General features: G+C 44.4%; 1 long non-coding RNA gene across 1 annotated transcript in view; it reads left to right on the top strand.

The window, feature by feature from the left end:
- Positions 1–662: 662 nt before the first annotated feature.
- The window catches only part of LOC134956932 (uncharacterized), a 48,377-nt gene continuing 33,636 nt past the window's right edge, over positions 663–15,403 (top strand). The window contains exons 1-2 of the long non-coding RNA XR_010186310.1: positions 663–989; positions 3,467–3,596. This is a non-coding gene — a long non-coding RNA (uncharacterized LOC134956932). The remainder of the gene's footprint in view (positions 990–3,466; positions 3,597–15,403) is intronic.

The raw sequence follows: 15,403 nt of genomic DNA, 5'->3' as shown, positions 1-15,403 counted from the left end.
ACCCTAATTACATGATTTTAGCTGTTTTTAGCAATTTAAAAAGAAAATACCAAAAACCAAAACACTCAGAAACAGACAATATGTATTTCCATAAGTAACATGAATTATAGATACATGTCACATATTCTATTCAAAATGGGAGTAATCTAAATCTTAGTCTTCAGGACAAAGTGCAAATGTGCAATTAAAACAAATAAATAGACTTACTGTACTTACCCCCCACTGATTCCCCCCACCAGCGTTCACTGCGGCCATGCTGTCTGGACTTCCTGGGTGGCACCACCCTAGTGTATAACATATGATGCGGAAGTGACGTTGCGGCAACCAGCTGTGTGGCCATGGCAGCGCTGTCAAAAATAACAGCGTGATAAGCATGCTCAAACAGTGACAAGAGTTAATACCAAGAGCAAAACACAATTCAATTAGTATGGCATGCATATCTATCGTGATCTCCTAATCAAACAGACATATGTAATGCCCCACTGTGTGGGTTGTCATGTCCCGGACTATTCCTCACGCTACAGCACGTGAGTTGTGAGCGGTATGTCGTTGCATAGGCTGATGACAATTCCCAGCAGTCTCTGCAGCTGCTAAGGAGGTCAAGCGCACATCACATGACCTGTGTCAGGGAGTACAGCAAGTGACAGTTGAAAAGTGAGCAGCAGTTTGTCAGAGCAGTCCTGAGGTAAATGCTATGAGAGACTGGCAGCTGGCAGCGCCTGTGAGTGAGAGCAGAGCCGAGACCCTCTCGAGAGCCCTGGTGACGTCGGCCGTGAGGTCTTGCTGATCCGCCCCAGAGGGCGGGTAAAGGTGGAGCCCATTGACTGAGGGATAGTGCGGAGGAGTGGCCTGCTCCAGCTGGGGAGCTGTGGGCGTACCCATCACATCAGCCCCAGCGTAAAGAGAGACTTGGAAAGGCGAACTGTGAAGCGAAGCCACTCGCCATATAATGCTGTAGGAAGCCAGTTACAGCCGAGGCAACTGAAGAGGTACTGTATATTGAAAGCACAAAGCAGCGTTAATGCTATACCTCAGTGAACAAACACTATTTTCCCAGCAAGTCACCTTCAAACATTTCTGTATTAATAAGTGCACTTATTACATAGTGAGCCTATTACATACTCAGTCTACAGCATTCTGCATTTCTGCTTGCCTGTGATAATTCAACTATAACAGCAGTTATTTGGTAAACCAGTGTACTGTGCCAAAATCTCTTGGATATTTAATTTGGTACCAGCGGTAAGCAAAAGAAAGGGAGAAGAGAGTTTGACCTTAAGAATACCCCTCTCAGTTAACATCAGGATTAGCAATACAGTCTCTTTCCTGTGGAAGCATCTCCGCTAGCCCTAGCCACAGCCACAGCGTGACTATTATCTACATTTGTTAATCCTATCGTAGTCTTTCAGGAATAATAAATCCTCCTATTGTATACGACAATAATTTAACAGGAAGGAACTAAAGTGTTAATAAGCAATAACTCAAACTGGATTATTTGCAATAACCCCAACAGTTTTTTCATTTATCACATGGGAATTCTAAATTACACTGGCAAAGTAGTACCCAACCGAACTGTATTGTGTGGACAATCTTGGGGTAATTGTAGATGCTAATAGTAAGTATAGTATTTACGTTAAGTTAAAGTATATGTGTAAAGTAATACTGTTTCATATACCCTCAAGGGGGTTACGTAAAATTGCATTTATGGTCACATATAGCCTATTGTATATGCTTAAATGTCTAAATTTAGGTATCTGCTCACTGAGAGGAGAACGAAGGAGTCAAGATGACTGGAAGCAGTTTAATAAACGAGTTTATCGACCTTAGTGTGAAACACATTGTTATAATTTGAAGTTAATGTATGGCACTGTAACTGGTCTTTTACAAAGTACTGTTTCAACTTTCGCAAAGTTCACTATTGAAATCTGTGTGCTAAATAAACCGATATTTAGAGTTATATAAGTAGTTCATTCTGTGGAAGCTCTTATCCTCACCTCTGTGAAAAATCAAGAACCGGTAAGTCCTAAGGGAAAAGAAATGTCGTAAGGATTTACCTGTATAATTAACCACAAATTTAAACCTAATACTTACCTGGTTATTACAGATATACAGTGAGATTTCATAAAAAAAGAATGTGCTATACATCACTTAGTTAAAAGAACCCGCAACCTAAAAATGTAATTACATTTCCGGCATAAACAAAAACATTTACTTACACCTTCCAGTCCCAAGGACATGACGAACATAATCCCAGGAGTCAATGAATTTAATTCCAACAGTGAGTTTACAAACAGAAAGATAAAAGCATTATGGCCCATAGTGACATCTGACCCAGATTTAAGGGTGTTGCATAATAAGCAGCTAATGCCCAGTTATAGTATTAAATGTATTGTGATGAAGACAGACATAACAACATTTAAAAAGACACCTATCAACTTTCTGACCCATAAGAACAAGTGTTATAAGTGTACGGGCTGTACCACACGATAGCACATCCATTTTATGGAAAGAAATTCCCCATTATGTGGCCTCTGACATGTAGTACTTAGTTTGTCATCTACGCCACCAGTTATGCGTGTGGACGATACTACATTGGTAAAACCAAATGCCAATTTAAAACCAGGAAGGCTCAGCATAGACAAGCCATTCATAATGCATTGTCTTCTGTTAGTGGTGAGAAGCCAGTAGTCCACCACTTTGTAGAATTTACACACAACATGGCTATGCTCAAACACTGCATCATTGATTAATGTAACTAAATCATTAAGAGGGGAAAATAGAGGAAAACACTTCTGCAATTAGAGTCTATGTGGATACATTGACTAAACATGTTGCGACCTGGAGGTTTAAATTACACCTTGGGATTGGTTCATTTTCTGTACGGATCCTTATGATGCACTGTAATTAATATTGTGGTCATTTCTTTTAGCATGTTCTTCCAGCAGACCCGTTTTCATAGCTACTGTGATCTAGTCATAGCCATCATGTGCTGGACTAGTGAGGAGTATTGTAAAGCCAGTTTAGGGTCCTTTGCACGCACACACATATGTATATATATATATATATATATATACTGTATATGTGTGTGTTTACTTTATATGTCTGTATATGGCTACCTTGTGAGAGGGAACTGTATCATATTACTCAGTGTTTTTTCAGTAAGATTCTTTTTTTATTATCACTTTTTATAGTTGTTCACAAGCAGTTTTTTAGTCTAATGACATGCTGGGTATATGTATATGAATCAATGTTTTTTTAAGCCGGCAATGCAATTCCATTTTTAGGTTGTGGGTACTTTTAACTAAGTGACGCATAGCACATTCTTTTTTCATATCTCACTGTATATCTCTCTTTAATTAGGAGATCACAATAGAATGTATGCCTTACTAATTGAACTGTATTTTGCTACAGGTATTAACACTTGTCACTGTTTGATCATGCTTATGGCGCTGTTTGTTATTATTGACAGCACTATCATGGCCACGCGGTTGGATCCTGTGACCTCACTTCTGCATCACATGTTGTACACAGAGGTGTCGGGGCAGGAAGTCTGGACAACATGGCCACAGTGAACACTGGTGGGGGGGAATCAGTGGTGGGTAAGTAAGTCTGTTTATTTGTTTTATTTGCAACTTGCACTTTGTCCTGAAGATGGGGAGGTGGTTCCCGAAACATTGAATTCACTAATGCACTACTTGTTGTGATTTCAAGCCTGCATTGTTGTGACCAGTATATAGTAGTACAGTGCTACATTGTGGTGACCACCAGTATATAGTAGTACAGTACAGTAGGCCATTGCTGTATCTCGCAGCTCCGTGTCAGACTCAGTTCTATTCTCCTGATCAGTGCTCAATATCTGTGCTGCATTGTGGTGACCACCAGTATATATTAGTACAGTGCTGCATTGTGGTGACCACCAGTATATAGCAGTACAGTACAGTAGTCCATTGCTGTATCTCGCAGCTCCGTGTCAGACTCAGTTCTATTCTCCTGATCAGTGCTCAATATCTGCTGCATTGTTATGCCCGGTATATAGTAGTACAGTGCTGCATTGTGGTGGCCACCAGTATATAGTAGTACAGTAGTCCATTGCTGTATCTTGCAGCTCCATGTCAGACTCAGTTCTATTATCCTGATCAGTGCTCAATATCTGCTGCATTGTTGTGAACAGTTTATAGTAGTACTGTGCTGCATTGTGGTGACCACCAGTATATAGTAGTACAGTACAGTAGGCCATTGCTGTATCTTGCAGCTACATGTCAGACTCAGTTCTAGTATCCTGATCAGTGTTCAATATCTGCTGCATTGTGGTGGATACCAGTATATAGTAGTACAGTGATGCATTGTGGTGACCACCAGTATATAGTAGTACAGTACAGTAGTCCATTGCTGTATCTTGCAGCTCTGTGTCAGACTCAGTTCTATTCTCCTGATCAGTGCTCAATATATGTCCTGCATTGTTGTGACCAGTATATAGCAGTACAGTGCTGCATTGTGGTGACCACCAGTATATAGTTGTACAGTACAGTAGTCCATTGCTGTATCTTGGAGCTCCGTGTCAGACTCAGTTCTAGTATCCTGATCAGTGCTCAATATCTGCTGCATTGTTGTGACCAGTTAGTAGTAGTACAGTGCTGCATTGTGGTGACCACCAGTATATAGTAGTACAGTACAGTAGGCCATTGATGTATCTTGCTGCTCTGTATCACTTCTATTCTCCTGATCAGTGCTCAATATCTGTGCTGCATTGTGGTGGCCAGTAGATATAGTAGTACAGTGCTGCATTGTTGTGACCACCAGTATATAGTAGTACAGTACAGTAGTCCATTGCTGTATCTTGCAGCTCCGTGTCACTTCTAGTGTCCTGAACAGTGCTTAATATCTGTGCTCAGTGTCAGTGCTGCATTGTGGTGACTAAAAGTCCAGTGTCTTGTGCTGCATCTTGCTGCTGTAGGGAGCTGTGGTAGTGTCCTGTCACTTTGCATAGGTCATCATCATTCCAGTCACAGTGGTATCTGGTATCTATCTAGTGGTATCTAATTCCAGACATTACTGCCGTCTAATTCCAGATATATTGATGGCATATAATTCCACACATTATAAAATAGAGAACAAAAATGTGGAGGGTAAAATAGGGAAAGATCAAGATCCACTTCCACCTAGTGCTGAAGCTGCTGCCACTAGTCATGGCAGAGATGATGAAATGCCATCAACGTCGTCTGCCATGGCCGATGCCCAATGTCATAGTAGAGAGCATGTAAAATCCAAAAAACCAAAGTTCAGTAAAATTACCCAAAAATCAAAATTAAAAGTGTCTGAGGAGAAGCGTAAACTTGCCAATATGTTATTTACAACACGGAGTGGCAAGGAACGGCTAAGGCCCTCTCCTATGTTCCTCATGACTAGTGGGTCAGCTTCACATGAGGATGGAAGCACTCATACTCCCACTAGAAAAATGAAAAGAGATAAGCTGGCAAAAGCACAGCAAAGAACTGTGTTTTCTTCTGAATCACTAATTCCCAAAGAGAGTCCAATTGTGTCGGTTGCGATGCCTGACCTTCCCAACACTGGAAGGGAAGAGGTGGCTCCTTCCACCATTTGCACGCCCCCCTGCAAGTGCTGGAAGGAGCACCCACAGTCCAGTTCCTGATATTCAAATTGAAGATGTCACTGTTGAAGTACACCAGGATGAGGATATGGGTGTTGCTGGCGCTGAGAGGGAAATTGAGCAGGAGGATTCTGATGGAGAGGTGGTTTGTTTAAGTCAGGCACCCGGGGAGACACCTGTTGTCCGTGGGATGAATAAGGCCATTGACATGCCTGGTCAACATACCCCATAAATCACCTCTTCAGTGTGGAATTATGTAAACAGAAATGCGGACAACTGGTGTCAAGCCATGTGTTGCCTTTGTCAAGCTGTAATAAGTAGGGGTAAGGATGTTAACCACCTAGGAACATCCTCCCTTATACGTCACCTGGAGCGCATTCATCAGAAGTCATTGACAAGTTCAAAAACTTTGGGTGACAGTGGAAGCAGTCCACTGACAACTTTATCCCTTCTTCCTCTTGTACCCAAGCTCCTGCAAACCACACCACCAACTCCCTCAGTGTCAATTTTCTCCTTAGACAGGAACGCCAATAGTCCTGAAGGCCATGTCACTGCCAAGACTGACTAGTCCTATCCTGGCTGGGATTCCTCTGATGTATTCTTGAGTGTAACACCTACTGCTGCTGGTGCTGCTGTTGTTGCTGCTGGGAGTAGATCATCATCCCAGAGGGGAAGTTGGAAGACCACTTGTACTACTTCCATTAAGCAATTGACTGTCCTTTGCGAAGAAGATGAAATATCACAGCAGTCATCCTGCTGCAAAGCGGATAATTCAGGCCTTGACAGCTGTGTTGGTGTTAGATGTGTGTCCAGTATCCGCCTTTAGTTCACAGGGACTTAGAAAATTTCTTGAGGTAGTGTGTCCCCGGTACCAAATACCATCTAGGTTCCACTTCTTTAGCAGGCGATACCGAGAATGTACACAGACATCAGAAAAAGAGTCACCAGTGTCCTAAAAAATGCAGTTGTACCTAATGTCCACTTAACCACGGACATGTGGACAAGTGGAGCAGGGCAGACTTAGGACTATATGACTGTGACAGCCAACTGGGTAGATGTATTGCCTCCCGCAGCAAGAACAGCAGCGGCGGCACCAGTAGCAGCATTCTGCAAATGCCAACTCGTTCCTAGGCAGGCTACGCTTTGTATCATCACTTTCCATAAGAGGCACACAGCTGACAACCTCTTAGGGAAACTGAGGAACATCATCGCAGATTGGCTTACGCCAATTGTTCTCTCCTGGGGATTTGTGACATCGGACAACGCCCCCAATATTGTTTGTGCATTACATGTGGGCAAATTCCAGCACGTCCCATGTTTTGCACATACAATGAATTTGGTGGTGCAGAATTTTTTAAAAATCGACAGGGGCGTGCAAGAGATGCTGTCGGTGGCCTGAAGAATTGCGGGCCACTTTCGGCATTCAGCCGCCGCGTGCTGAAGAATGGAGCACCAGCAAACACTCCTGAACATTCCCCGCCATCAGCTGAAGCAAGAGGTGGTAATGAGGTGGAATTTAACCCTCTATATGCTTCAGAGGATGGAGGAGCAGCAATAGGCGATTCAAGCCTATACATCTGCCTACGATATAGGCAGAGGAGGGGGAATGCACCTGACTCAAGCGCAGTGGAGAATGATTTCAATGTTGTGCAAGGTTCTGCAACCCTTTGAACTTGCCACACGTGAAGTCAGTTCAGACACTGCCAGCCTGAGTCAGGTCATTCCCCTCATCAGGCTTTTGCAGAAGCAGCTGGAGAGATTGAAGGAGGAGCTAAAATGGAGCGATTCCGCTAGGCATGTGGGACTTGTGGATGGAGCCCTTCATTCGCTTAACCAGGATTCACGGGTGGTCAATCTGTTGAAATCAGCACACTACATTTTGGCCACCATGCTCGATACTAGGTTTAAAGCCTACGATGTATCTCTCTTTCCGGCAGACACAAGTGTGCAGATGTTCAAAGACCTGCTGGTGAGACACTTGTCAAGTCAAGTGGAACGTGACCCACCAACAGCTCCTCCTTCATTTTCTACCGCCACTGGAGCTGCCAGGAAAAGGATAAAATTTCTAAAACCACCCGCTGGCGGTGATGCAGGGCAGTCAGGAGCGAAAACTGACTTCTGGTTTGGACTGAAGGACCTGCCAACGATTACTGACATGTCGTCTACTGTCACTGCATATGATTCTGTCACCATTGAAAGAATGGAGGAGGATTATATGAGTGACAGCATCCAAGTAGGCATGTTAGACAGTCCGTACGTATACTAGAGATGAGCGCCTGAAATTTTTCGGGTTTTGTGTTTTGGTTTTGGGTTCGGTGCCGCGGCCGTGTTTTGGGTTCGACCGCGTTTTGGCAAAACCTCACCGAATTTTTTTTGTCGGATTCGGGTGTGTTTTGGATTCGGGTGTTTTTTTCAAAAAACCCTAAAAAACAGCTTAAATCATAGAATTTGGGGGTCATTTTGATCCCATATTATTATTAACCTCAAAAACCATAATTTCCACTCATTTTCAGTCTATTCTGAATACCTCACACCTCACAATATTATTTTTAGTCCTAAAATTTGCACCGAGGTCGCTGGATGACTAAGCTAAGCGACCCTAGTGGCCGACACAAACACCTGGCCCATCTAGGAGTGGCACTGCAGTGTCACGCAGGATGGCCCTTCCAAAAAACACTCCCCAAACAGCACATGACGCAAAGAAAAAAAGAGGTGCAATGAGGTAGCTGTGTGACTAAGCTCAGCGACCCAAGTGCCCGACACAAACACCTGGCCCATCTAGGAGTGGCACTGCAGTGTCACGCAGCATGTCCCTTCCAAAAAACCCTCCCCAAACAGCACATGACGCAAAGAAAAAAAGAGGCGCAATGAGGTAGCTGTGTGAGTAAGATTAGCGACCCTAGTGGCCGACACAAACACCGGGCCCATCTAGGAGTGGCACTGCAGTGTCACGCAGGATGTCCCTTCCAAAAAACCCTCCCCAAACAGCACATGACGCAAAGAAAAATAAAAGAAAAAAGAGGTGCAAGATGGAATTGTCCTTGGGCCCTCCCACCCACCCTTATGTTGTATAAACAGGACATGCACACTTTAACCAACCCATCATTTCAGTGACAGGGTCTGCCACACAACTGTGACTGATATGACGGGTTGGTTTGGACCCCCACCAAAAAAGAAGCAATTAATCTCTCCTTGCACAAACTGGCTCTACAGAGGCAAGATGTCCACCTCATCATCATCCTCCGATATATCACCGTGTACATCCCCCTCCTCACAGATTATCAATTCGTCCCCACTGGAATCCACCATCTCAGCTCCCTGTGTACTTTGTGGAGGCAATTGCTGCTGGTCAATGTCTCCGCGGAGGAATTGATTATAATTCATTTTAATGAACATCATCTTCTCCACATTTTCTGGATGTAACCTCGTACGCCGATTGCTGACAAGGTGAGCGGCGGCACTAAACACTCTTTCGGAGTACACACTTGTGGGAGGGCAACTTAGGTAGAATAAAGCCAGTTTGTGCAAGGGCCTCCAAATTGCCTCTTTTTCCTGCCAGTATAAGTACGGACTGTCTGACGTGCCTACTTGGATGCGGTCACTCATATAATCCTCCACCATTCTTTCAATGTTGAGAGAATCATATGCAGTGACAGTAGACGACATGTCCGTAATCGTTGTCAGGTCCTTCAGTCCGGACCAGATGTCAGCATCAGCAGTCGCTCCAGACTGCCCTGCATCACCGCCAGCGGGTGGGCTCGGAATTCTGAGCCTTTTCCTCGCACCCCCAGTTGCGGGAGAATGTGAAGGAGGAGATGTTGACAGGTCGCGTTCCGCTTGACTTGACAATTTTGTCACCAGCAGGTCTTTGCACCCCAGCAGACTTGTGTCTGCCGGAAAGAGAGATCCAAGGTAGGTTATAAATCTAGGATCGAGCACGGTGGCCAAAATGTAGTGCTCTGATTTCAACAGATTGACCACCCGTGAATCCTTGTTAAGCGAATTAAGGGCTGCATCCACAAGTCCCACATGCCTAGCGGAATCGCTCCCTTTTAGCTCCTTCTTCAATGCCTCCAGCTTCTTCTGCAAAAGCCTGATGAGGGGAATGACCTGACTCAGGCTGGCAGTGTCTGAACTGACTTCACGTGTGGCAAGTTCAAAGGGCATCAGAACCTTGCACAACGTTGAAATCATTCTCCACTGCACTTGAGACAGGTGCATTCCACCTCCTATATCGTGCTCAATTGTATAGGCTTGAATGGCCTTTTGCTGCTCCTCCAACCTCTGAAGCATATAGAGGGTTGAATTCCACCTCGTTACCACTTCTTGCTTCAGATGATGGCAGGGCAGGTTCAGTAGTTTTTGGTGGTGCTCCAGTCTTCTGTACGTGGTGCCTGTACGCCGAAAGTGTCCCGCAATTCTTCTGGCCACCGACAGCATCTCTTGCACGCCCCTGTCGTTTTTTAAAAAATTCTGCACCACCAAATTCAAGGTATGTGCAAAACATGGGACGTGCTGGAATTTGACCATATTTAATGCACACACAATATTGCTGCCGTTGTCCGATGCCACAAATCCACAGGAGAGTCCAATTGGGGTAAGCCATTCTGCGATGATCTTCCTCAGTTGCCGTAAGAGGTTTTTAGCTGTGTGCGTATTCTGGAAAGCGGTGATACAAAGCGTAGCCTGCCTAGGAAAGAGTTGGCGTTTGCGAGATGCTGCTACTGGTGCCGCCGCTGCTGTTCTTGCGGCGGGAGTCCATACATCTACCCAGTGGGCTGTCACAGTCATATAGTCCTGACCCTGCCCTGCTCCACTTGTCCACATGTCCGTGGTTAAGTGGACATTGGGTACAACTGCATTTTTTAGGACACTGGTGAGTCTTTTTCTGACGTCCGTGTACATTCTCGGTATCGCCTGCCTACAGAAGTGGAACCTAGATGGTATTTGGTAACGGGGGCACACTGCCTCAATAAATTGTCTAGTTCCCTGTGAACTAACGGCGGATACCGGACGCACGTCTAACACCAACATAGTTGTCAAGGACTCAGTTATCCGCTTTGCAACAGGATGACTGCTGTGATATTTCATCTTCCTCGCAAAGGACTGTTGGACAGTCAATTGCTTACTGGAAGTAGTACAAGTGGGCTTACGACTTCCCCTCTGGGATGACCATCGACTCCCAGCAGCAACAACAGCAGCGCCAGCAGCAGTAGGCGTTACACGCAAGGATGCATCGGAGGAATCCCAGGCAGGAGAGGACTCCTCAGAATTGCCAGTGACATGGCCTGCAGGACTATTGGCATTCCTGGGGAAGGAGGAAATTGACACTGAGGGAGTTGGTGGGGTGGTTTGCGTGAGCTTGGTTACAAGAGGAAGGGATTTACTGGTCAGTGGACTGCTTCCGCTGTCGGCCCAAGTTTTTGAACTTGTCACTGACTTATTATGAATGCGCTGCAGGTGACGTATAAGGGAGGATGTTCCGAGGTGGTTAACGTCCTTACCCCTACTTATTACAGCTTGACAAAGGGAACACACGGCTTGACACCTGTTGTCCGCATTTCTGGTGAAATACTTCCACACCGAAGAGCTGATTTTTTTGGTATTTTCACCAGGCATGTCAACGGCCCTATTCCTCCCACGGACAACAGGTGTCTCCCCGGGTGCCTGACTTAAACAAACCACCTCACCATCAGAATCCTCCTGGTCAATTTCCTCCCCAGCGCCAGCAACACCCATATCCTCCTCATCCTGGTGTACTTCAACACTGACATCTTCAATCTGACTATCAGGAACTGGACTGCGGGTGCTCCTTCCAGCACTTGCAGGGGGCGTGCAAATGGTGGAAGGCGCATGCTCTTCACGTCCAGTGTTGGGAAGGTCAGGCATCGCAACCGACACAATTGGACTCTCCTTGTGGATTTGGGATTTCGAAGAACGCACAGTTCTTTGCGGTGCTACTGCTTTTGCCAGCTTGAGTCTTTTCATTTTTCTAGCGAGAGGCTGAGTGCCTCCATCCTCATGTGAAGCTGAACCACTAGCCATGAACATAGGCCAGGGCCTCAGCCGTTCCTTGCCACTCCGTGTGGTAAATGGCATATTGGCAAGTTTACGCTTCTCCTCCGACAATTTTATTTTAGGTTTTGGAGTCCTTTTTTTACTGATATTTGGTGTTTTGGATTTGACATGCTCTGTACTATGACATTGGGCATCGGCCTTGGCAGACGACGTTGCTGGCATTTCATCGTCTCGGCCATGACTAGTGGCAGCAGCTTCAGCACGAGGTGGAAGTGGATCTTGATCTTTCCCTAATTTTGGAACCTCAACATTTTTGTTCTCCATATTTTAATAGGCACAACTAAAAGGCACCTCAGGTAAACAATGGAGATGGATGGATACTAGTATACAATTATGGATGGACTGCCGAGTGCCGACACAGAGGTAGCTACAGCCGTGGACAACCGTACTGTACTGTTTCTGCTGCTAATATAGACTGGTTGATAAAGAGATGTAGTAGTAGTATGTATGTATAAAAAAGAAAGAAAAAAAAACCACGGGTAGGTGGTATACAATTATGGACGGACTGCCGAGTGCCGACACAGAGGTAGCTACAGCCGTGGACTACCGTACTGTACTGTGTCTGCTGCTAATATAGACTGGTTGATAAAGAGATGTAGTAGTAGTATGTATGTATAAAGAAGAAAGAAAAAAAAACCACGGGTAGGTGGTATACAATTATGGACGGACTGCCCAGTGCCGACACAGAGGTAGCTACAGCCGTGGACTACCATACTGTACTGTGTCTGCTGCTAATATAGACTGGTTGATAAAGAGATGTAGTAGTAGTATGTATGTATAAAGAAGAAAGAAAAAAAAACCACGGGTAGGTGGTATACAATTATGGACGGACTGCCCAGTGCCGACACAGAGGTAGCTACAGCCGTGGACTACCGTACTGTACTGTGTCTGCTGCTAATATAGACTGGTTGATAAAGAGATGTAGTAGTAGTAGTATGTATGTATAAAGAAGAAAGAAAAAAAAAACACGGGTAGGTGGTATACAATTATGGACGGACTGCCCAGTGCCGACACAGAGGTAGCTACAGCCGTGGACTACCGTACTGTACTGTGTCTGCTGCTAATATAGACTGGTTGATAAAGAGATGTAGTAGTAGTATGTATGTATAAAGAAGAAAGAAAAAAAAACCACGGGTAGGTGGTATACAATTATGGACGGACTGCCCAGTGCCGACACAGAGGTAGCTACAGCCGTGGACTACCGTACTGTACTGTGTCTGCTGCTAATATAGACTGGTTGATAAAGAGATGTAGTAGTAGTAGTATGTATGTATAAAGAAGAAAGAAAAAAAAACCACGGGTAGGTGGTATACAATTATGGACGGACTGCCGAGTGCCGACACAGAGGTAGCTACAGCCGTGGACTACCGTACTGTACTGTGTCTGCTGCTAATATAGACTGGTTGATAAAGAGATGTAGTAGTAGTATGTATGCAGGGCCGGCCCTAACCAATATGATGCCCTAGGCAAGATTTTGGCTGGTGCCCCCTAGCACCACCACTGGTTGCACCTCTTTCCCAGCACCATCACCCCTCACCCATAGCAGTCCTTATTTTGGTGTTTGTACCCCCTATATTTAAAATAGGAACAGTTCGCACATTTGGCGCACAGCCCAAAAAGGGTGTGTTTTTGCTTGCAAGGGGCATGGCCACACAATAGTAACCCCAATTCCAATTACGCCACACAGTACTGCAACTTTATTCACATTTGATCATGCGATAGTGTCCATAATTCATATTACATCCCACAGTAGTATTACTTTACCTTATAAACATTACTCCTCACAGTAGAGCCCCTTATTCACATAACATCACATTGAATTGCTCCTTATTCACATTACATCACACCCTATTGCTCTTTATTCATATTAGATGACACAGTAGTGCCCTTTACTATACGCAACGCCACATAGTAGAGCACCCTACACACATAATGCCACACATTAGTAATGCATTTATACACATAATTCCACACAGTAATGCCCCTTACACATTATTAATGTCCTTATAAACATAATGTGCCTTACACATTATGACAACCTTTATTAATGCCCTTTTACACATAATGTCCCTTACATATATGCCGCACATTATTAATGCCCTTATACACGTAATGACACATAGTGCACCCTACACATTTGCTGCACATTATTAGTGCCCCTATACACATAATGACACACATACAGTAGTACCCTGTTACACATATGCCACACATTATTAATGCCCTTATACACATAATGACACACATAGTGCCCCTTACACATGTGTTGCACATTATTAATGCATTTTTACATGACACACATAATGCTCCTTACACATATTCCGAACACTACTGCACAACCAACCCACTCACATGCACACAGCACTCACACTTCCACTAACACTGTGACCTCTGCCTCTGCTTGGATACAGATGTGTACTCATAAATCTTGCCTCAATGCTAACGTCGGGCACCTTTTTTTTATGAAAATGCATCTTATTTGCATTTGCTATGTGGCTAGGATGCACAAGCAGATTCTGCTGATTAAAATGATATGCAGCATGCCTATATACTGTGTGAGACTGTGGCTGTATCTGCATATGAAATGCTATACAGAATATAGGCATGCCGCATATCATTTTAATCAGCAGAAGCTGCAGATGCCCTTAGGCATATCAAATGCCCTAGGCAATTGCCTGGTTTGCCTATAGCTATGGCCGGCTCTGTATGTATGTATAAAGAAGAAAGAAAAAAAAACCACGGGTAGGTGGTATACAATTATGGACTGACTGCCGAGTGCCGACACAGAGGTAGCTACAGCCGTGAACTACTGTACTGTGTCTGCTGCGACTGGATGATAAATAATGATATAAAAAATATATATATATCACTACTGCAGCCGGACAGGTATATATTATATAATGACGGACCTGCTGGACACTGTCTGTCAGCAGAATGAGTTTTTTATAGAATAAAAAAAAAAACACCACACAAGTGAAGTCACACGACGAGTGTTTAACTTTTTCAGGCAATCACAATATAGTATACTATACTACTAACTATACTGGTGGTCAGTGTGGTCAGGTCACTGGTCAGTCACACTGGCAGTGGCACTCCTGCAGCAAAAGTGTGCACTGTTTAATTTTAATAATAATATGTACTCCTGGCTCCTGCTATAACCTATAACTGGCACTGCAGTGCTCCCCAGTCTCCCCCACAATTATAAGATGTGTGAGCTGAGCACAGTCAGATACGAGTGTTTAACTTTTTCAGGCAATCACAATATAGTATACTATACTACTAACTATACTGGTGGTCAGTGTGGTCAGGTCACTGGTCAGTCACACTGGCAGTGGCACTCCTGCAGCAAAAGTGTGCACTGTTTAATTTTAATAATAATATGTACTCCTGGCTCCTGCTATAACCTATAACTGGCACTGCAGTGCTCCCCAGTCTCCCCCACAATTATAAGATGTGTGAGCTGAGCACAGTCAGATATATACATAGATGATGCAGCACACTGGGCTGAGCAGTGCACACAGATATGGTATGTGACTGAGTCACTGTGTATCGTTTTTTCAGGCAGAGAATGGATATATTAAATAAAACTGCTCTGTCTGGTGGTCACTGTGGTCAGTCACTAGTAAACTCTGCACTCTCTACAGTTCTACAGTACTCCTAAGCTCCAGTAAATCAGGTCAATCTCTCTCTCTCTCTCTTCTAATCTAAATGGAGAGGACG

Source organism: Pseudophryne corroboree, chromosome 9 (assembly GCF_028390025.1).
Source record: "Pseudophryne corroboree isolate aPseCor3 chromosome 9, aPseCor3.hap2, whole genome shotgun sequence".
Lineage (NCBI taxonomy): Eukaryota > Metazoa > Chordata > Amphibia > Anura > Myobatrachidae > Pseudophryne > Pseudophryne corroboree.
Note: the sequence above shows the minus strand (reverse complement) of the source record. Positions and strands in the feature narration are given on the sequence as shown.